Source organism: Nansenia antarctica (assembly GCF_963989245.1).
Source record: "Nansenia antarctica genome assembly, chromosome: 16".
Classification (NCBI taxonomy): Eukaryota; Metazoa; Chordata; class Actinopteri; order Argentiniformes; family Microstomatidae; genus Nansenia; species Nansenia antarctica.
In genome coordinates, this window is record NC_137686.1 from 1,540,001 (window position 1) to 1,547,500 (window position 7,500).

At 48.2% G+C, this 7,500-nt stretch overlaps 1 protein-coding gene across 1 annotated transcript in view; it reads right to left on the reverse strand.

Annotated features, from left to right (window-relative positions):
• Positions 1–7,500, reverse strand: part of agap3 (ArfGAP with GTPase domain, ankyrin repeat and PH domain 3) — a gene marked incomplete at both ends in the record, with an annotated part of 219,861 nt that overhangs the window by 12,392 nt on the left and 199,969 nt on the right.

Genomic DNA, 7,500 nt, shown 5'->3' on the forward strand with positions numbered 1-7,500 from the left:
ACCCTACTACCCTAACCCTACTACCCTAACCCTACTACCCTACTACCCTAACCCTACTACCCTACTACCCTAACCCTACTACCCTACTACCCTACTACCCTACTACTCTACTACTCTACTACCCTACTACCCTACTACCCTACTACCCTAACCCTACTACCCTAACCCTACTACCCTACTACCCTAACCCTACTACCCTAACCCTACTACCCTAACCCTACTACCCTACTACCCTACTACCCTAACCCTACTACCCTACTACCCTAACCCTACTACCCCTACTACCCTAACCCTACTACCCTACTACCCTAACCCTACTACCCTACTACCCTAACCCTACTACCCTAACCCTACTACCCTACTACCCTAACCCTACTACCCTACTACCCTAACCCTACTACCCTAACCCTACTACCCTACTACCCTACTACCCTACTACCCTAACCCTACTACCCTACTACCCTACTACCCTACTACCCTACTACCCTAACCCTACTACCCTAACCCTACTACCCTACTACCCTACTACCCTACTACCCTAACCCTACTACCCTACTACCCTAACCCTACTACCCTACTACCCTACTACCCTACTACCCTAACCCTACTACCCTACTACCCTAACCCTACTACCCTAACCCTACTACCCTACTACCCTACTACCCTACTACCCTACTACCCTACTACCCTAACCCTACTACCCTACTACCCTAACCCTACTACCCTACTACCCTACTACCCTAACCCTACTACCCTACTACCCTACTACCCTACTACCCTACTACCCTAACCCTACTACCCTAACCCTACTACCCTAACCCTACTACCCTACTACCCTACTACCCTACTACCCTACTACCCTACTACCCTAACCCTACTACCCTAACCCTACTACCCTAACCCTACTACCCTACTACCCTAACCCTACTACCCTAACCCTACTACCCTACTACCCTACTACCCTAACCCTACTACCCTAACCCTACTACCCTACTACCCTACTACCCTAACCCTACTACCCTACTACCCTAACCCTACTACCCTAACCCTACTACCCTACTACTCTACTACCCTACTACCCTAACCCTACTACCTTACTACCCTACTACCCTACTACCCTAACCCTACTACCCTACTACCCTACTACCCTACTACCCTAACCCTACTACCCTACTACCCTACTACCCTACTACCCTACTACCCTAACCCTACTACCCTACTACCCTACTACTCTACTACCCTACTACCCTAACCCTACTACCCTACTACCCTAACCCTACTACCCTACTACCCTACTACCCTACTACCCTACTACCCTACTACCCTAACCCTACTACCCTACTACCCTACTACCCTACTACCCTAACCCTACTACCCTACTACCCTAACCCTACTACCCTACTACCCTACTACCCTAACCCTACTACCCTACTACCCTACTACCCCTACTACCCTACTACCCTAACCCTACTACCCTACTACCCTAACCCTACTACCCTAACCCTACTACCCTACTACCCTAACCCTACTACCCTAACCCTACTACCCTACTACCCTACTACCCTACTACCCTAACCCTACTACCCTACTACCCTACTACCCTACTACCCTACTACCCTACTACCCTAACCCTACTACCCTAACCCTACTACCCTACTACCCTAACCCTACTACCCTAACCCTACTACCCTAACCCTACTACCCTACTACCCTAACCCTACTACCCTACTACCCTAACCCTACTACCCTACTACCCTACTACCCTACTACCCTACTACCCTACTACCCTACTACCCTACTACCCTAACCCTACTACCCTACTACCCTAACCCTACTACCCTACTACCCTAACCCTACTACCCTACTACCCTACTACCCTACTACCCTACTACCCTAACCCTACTACCCTAACCCTACTACCCTACTACCCTAACCCTACTACCCTACTACCCTAACCCTACTACCCTAACCCTACTACCCTACTACCCTACTACCCTACTACCCTAACCCTACTACCCTACTACCCTACTACCCTACTACCCTACTACCCTAACCCTACTACCCTAACCCTACTACCCTACTACCCTACTACCCTACTACCCTAACCCTACTACCCTACTACCCTAACCCTACTACCCTACTACCCTACTACCCTACTACCCTACTACCCTACTACCCTACTACCCTAACCCTACTACCCTACTACCCTACTACCCTACTACCCTAACCCTACTACCCTACTACCCTACTACCCTAACCCTACTACCCTACTACCCTACTACCCTACTACCCTACTACCCTAACCCTACTACCCTAACCCTACTACCCTAACCCTACTACCCTACTACCCTACTACCCTACTACCCTACTACCCTACTACCCTAACCCTACTACCCTAACCCTACTACCCTAACCCTACTACCCTACTACCCTAACCCTACTACCCTACTACCCTACTCCCCTACTACCCTACTACCCTAACCCTACTACCCTAACCCTACTACCCTACTACCCTACTACCCTACTACCCTAACCCTACTACCCTACTACCCTACTACCCTACTACCCTACTACCCTAACCCTACTACCCTACTACCCTACTACCCTAACCCTACTACCCTACTACCCTACTACCCTAACCCTACTACCCTAACCCTACTACCCTAACCCTACTACCCTACTACCCTACTACCCTACTACCCTACTACCCTACTACCCTAACCCTACTACCCTAACCCTACTACCCTACTACCCTACTACCCTAACCCTACTACCCTACTACCCTACTACCCTAACCCTACTACCCTACTACCCTAACCCTACTACCCTACTACCCTACTACCCTACTACTCTACTACTCTACTACCCTACTACCCTACTACCCTACTACCCTACTACCCTAACCCTACTACCCTACTACCCTAGCCCTACTACCCTAACCCTACTACCCTACTACCCTAACCCTACTACCCTAACCCTACTACCCTAACCCTACTACCCTACTACTCTACTACCCTACTACCCTAACCCTACTACCTTACTACCCTACTACCCTACTACCCTAACCCTACTACCCTACTACCCTACTACTCTACTACCCTACTACCCTACTACCCTAACCCTACTACCCTACTACCCTACTACCCTACTACCCTACTACCCTAACCCTACTACCCTACTACCCTACTACTCTACTACCCTACTACCCTACTACCCTAACCCTACTACCCTACTACCCTACTACCCTACTACCCTACTACCCTAACCCTACTACCCTACTACCCTACTACCCTACTACCCTAACCCTACTACCCTACTACCCTAACCCTACTACCCTACTACCCTACTACCCTAACCCTACTACCCTACTACCCTACTACCCCTACTACCCTACTACCCTAACCCTACTACCCTACTACCCTAACCCTACTACCCTAACCCTACTACCCTACTACCCTAACCCTACTACCCTACTACCCTACTACCCTACTACCCTAACCCTACTACCCTACTACCCTACTACCCTACTACCCTACTACCCTACTACCCTAACCCTACTACCCTACTACCCTGCTACCCTACTACCCTAACCCTACTACCCTACTACCCTACTACCCTAACCCTACTACCCTAACCCTACTACCCTACTACCCTAACCCTACTACCCTACTACCCTACTACCCTACTACCCTAACCCTACTACCCTAACCCTACTACCCTAACCCTACTACCCTACTACCCTAACCCTACTACCCTACTACCCTACTACCCTACTACCCTAACCCTACTACCCTACTACCCTACTACCCTAACCCTAACCCTACTACCCTACTACCCTACTACCCTACTACCCTAACCCTACTACCCTACTACCCTACTACCCTACTACCCTAACCCTACTACCCTAACCCTACTACCCTACTACCCTACTACCCTACTACCCTAACCCTACTACCCTAACCCTACTACCCTACTACCCTAACCCTACTACCCTACTACCCTACTACCCTACTACCCTAACCCTACTACCCTACTACCCTAACCCTACTACCCTACTACCCCTACTACCCTAACCCTACTACCCTACTACCCCTACTACCCTACTACCCTACTACCCTAACCCTACTACCCTAACCCTACTACCCTAACCCTACTACCCTACTACCCTAACCCTACTACCCTACTACCCTAACCCTAACCCTACTACCCTACTACCCTAACCCTACTACCCTACTACCCTAACCCTACTACCCCTACTACCCTAACCCTACTACCCTACTACCCTACTACCCTAACCCTACTACCCTACTACCCTAACCCTACTACCCTACTACCTTACTACCCTAACCCTACTACCCTACTACCTTACTACCCTACTACCCTACTACCCTAACCCTACTACCTTACTACCCTACTACCCTAACCCTACTACCCTACTACCCTACTACTCTACTACCCTACTACCCTAACCCTACTACCCTACTACCCTACTACCCTACTACCCTACTACCCTAACCCTACTACCCTACTACCCTACTACCCTACTACCCTACTACCCTACTACCCTAACCCTACTACCCTAACCCTACTACCCTACTACCCTACTACCCTAACCCTACTACCCTACTACCCTACTACCCTACTACCCTAACCCTACTACCCTAACCCTACTACCCTAACCCTACTACCCTACTACCCTACTACCCTACTACCCTAACCCTACTACCCTACTACCCTACTACCCCTACTACCCTAACCCTACTACCCTAACCCTACTACCCTACTACCCTAACCCTACTACCCTAACCCTACTACCCTAACCCTACTACCCTACTACCCTACTATTAACAATTTGATTATTTTGGAGAAACAACCACAATCCAAAACACCACAATTGTAGCGGTCCTTAAATGATACAACCCCCCCCCCCCCACCGCAACACGGTATCGAGTGTGTGTCCCTTTAATTTCAGCATGTGTCTTTGTGTAAACCTGTATAGGTTTAGTGGTCCTTAAATGATACAACCCTCACCCACCGCAACACGGTATGGAGTGTGTGTCCCGTTAATTTCAGCATGTGTCTTTGTGTAAACCTGTATGCTGCCGCCAACCTGCCGTTAGCATTCTTTCAGCTACACCAATCTTGTGGATGAACGCCCTTTGACTTCCACATCTCAAAAAGACGAGGGCAAACCTAGTCTAGCAGGAGACATTCCATCAGATGTTGGGGCTCATATGCAGGTAGTTACTGAATCGTTTAGATTAGGTGTCACTAATGTTTAGTCGGAGCAGGGGAAGCCGTAGATGGGCTTCTGAGGTGCCATCACAAAGCTGTTACATGTCACTGCAGTGACACAATTAAAATCACGCTGCTGAACTCAAAGAGGAGCACCTGGTGATAAGAGAAGGAAGTCAGATTGAGATGGTTTTATGATTCGTATGATTTATAAGGATTAGAGGCGAGACAATCTATTCACAATGATACATAGGTCTCCGCTTAATGCTTTTCGCACTATATATTGATCTCTTTAGCGTTTGTTTTCTCTCCAAAATACAGTATGAACACAATAGGCGGTTGTGAAACAGCACCATAGGCTATCTTCCCCGACAATCATCGATTCCGACTCGCCGCGTTTACAAACCGCCGCTTTTCCTACCGAGAAGCGGTTACGACGACAATGAAGATTCGCCGTCCGTTTTCGACAGAGCGAGAGGTACGGAGAGAGAGAGCGAGCCGCGTCGCTCGCAACAGGACTGATCCAAGATCTGATTCTCTGTGACAATGACAAACGCTCGGACCAGCGGCGCCGTGGGAAGGACTGACAGAGGTGGAGAGAGAGAGGAACCGGCGTCAATAATCTTTCATCAAGACCACGGCGGACCACTATAGCCCAGGAACCATTCAATAAAGAACTGCAGGGCCATCCCTCAACTCACACAGCTGACCTCGACCGGAGAGGAGAACGGATCGAAGGGGAGAAGACAGCCGCCCGTCTATGGTTACAGATAACATCATCTCCAAAACCCGCCAACCGTTTCTGATTAAAAAAAGAGCTATTTTCAAAGTCTTCAAATCCAGGAGAGTTTTCCCTTTGTATGAATCATATCCAGTGATAATTCACTGTCAGTCTGTCTCTACTTAGTCTCAATCAAAACAACCTGACGACCGGTCTGTCCGAACGTTTGAGTAGCGTATCCCATTTTTTTGCTTGTTCAGAGTAGTTGGAATCAAGTTGAATTTCAATTCACTCGAGCCAATGAATTACAATTCATTTGTGAATTGAGAACTGCCGAAATTGTTTTCCCACGCTGATTTTATTTCTTTCATTGATGAATTCAACTTTCATTGAAATTAGAATCGACTCCCAACCCTGGACAGTTAGACACAATAAGACCCTTGTCGTTGTCCTATCCTCTACGATGATAGAGTCTACGCTCTGACAGAGAGAGGGATGGTCAGGACCTCTTTGATGGATATGTGACGGGGCAGGCGATAGGGCCTGGGGGGGTGCGAGGGAACACTGTAATGGTCTGGTTAATTACCTGCACATCCACACACTAGGTCATTAGTCAAGACAGGCTGGCTGGGGCTTGCCTGATAGCCAGAGACAAAACATTCAGCACCATCCCCATAAAGACCTTTTTGCTAGCATATTAGCCCAATAGAGCTCTCAGGTCTTCTAAAAACTCATCTTTTTAATATTGCCTTTAAATGACTAAATAATTAAATGATGATTATATAATGATTGGAACACTTTGAGCTGCAACGTTTGCAGGAAAAGCGCTATACTAATAAAGTTATTATTATTATTATTATTATCACTGGGTCTGGGGACGCCAGTAGAGAAGAGTGATGTGTGTGTGGGGGGGGATATACTGTATGTGTATTATTATTACTATTGGAGCTGTCTCCCTACGAAGGCCATGACACAAGCTCTGGCCTTGCCTTGTTCTGAAGAAAAAAAGAGAAGATCTTTATCATGTCAAGATCAGAACACGGTCCAAAGAAGGTCAGTTCATTAAGAGGGACAACGTGGGATTGGCACTGCATCTGTATCTGGACGGTGTGTCAGGGTGTATCTGGACGGTGTGTCAGGGTGAAGCTGTGTTAACAGCCTGTAGGAGCAGAGCAGCTGTCCTGTCCCAGGCCCTGCTCTCTCATGTCAACATGATGTCATACTGCCCCCTCATATGACTCCTGTGTTAAAGAGTAGACAGACCACATGATGACAGACAGACGGCCAGACAGACAGACAGACAGACAGAGAGACAGACAGATGGCCAGATATATAGACAGACAGACAGACACACATAGAGACAGACAGACAGATATAGACAGACAGACAGACAGACAGAGACATAGAAATAGACAGACAGATATAGAGACAGACAGACAGAGATAGAGACAAGTCGACACACAGACAGACAGACAGACAGACAGACATAGAGACAAGTCGACACACAGACAGAAAGAGAAACAGACAGATCCAGACCCAGACCC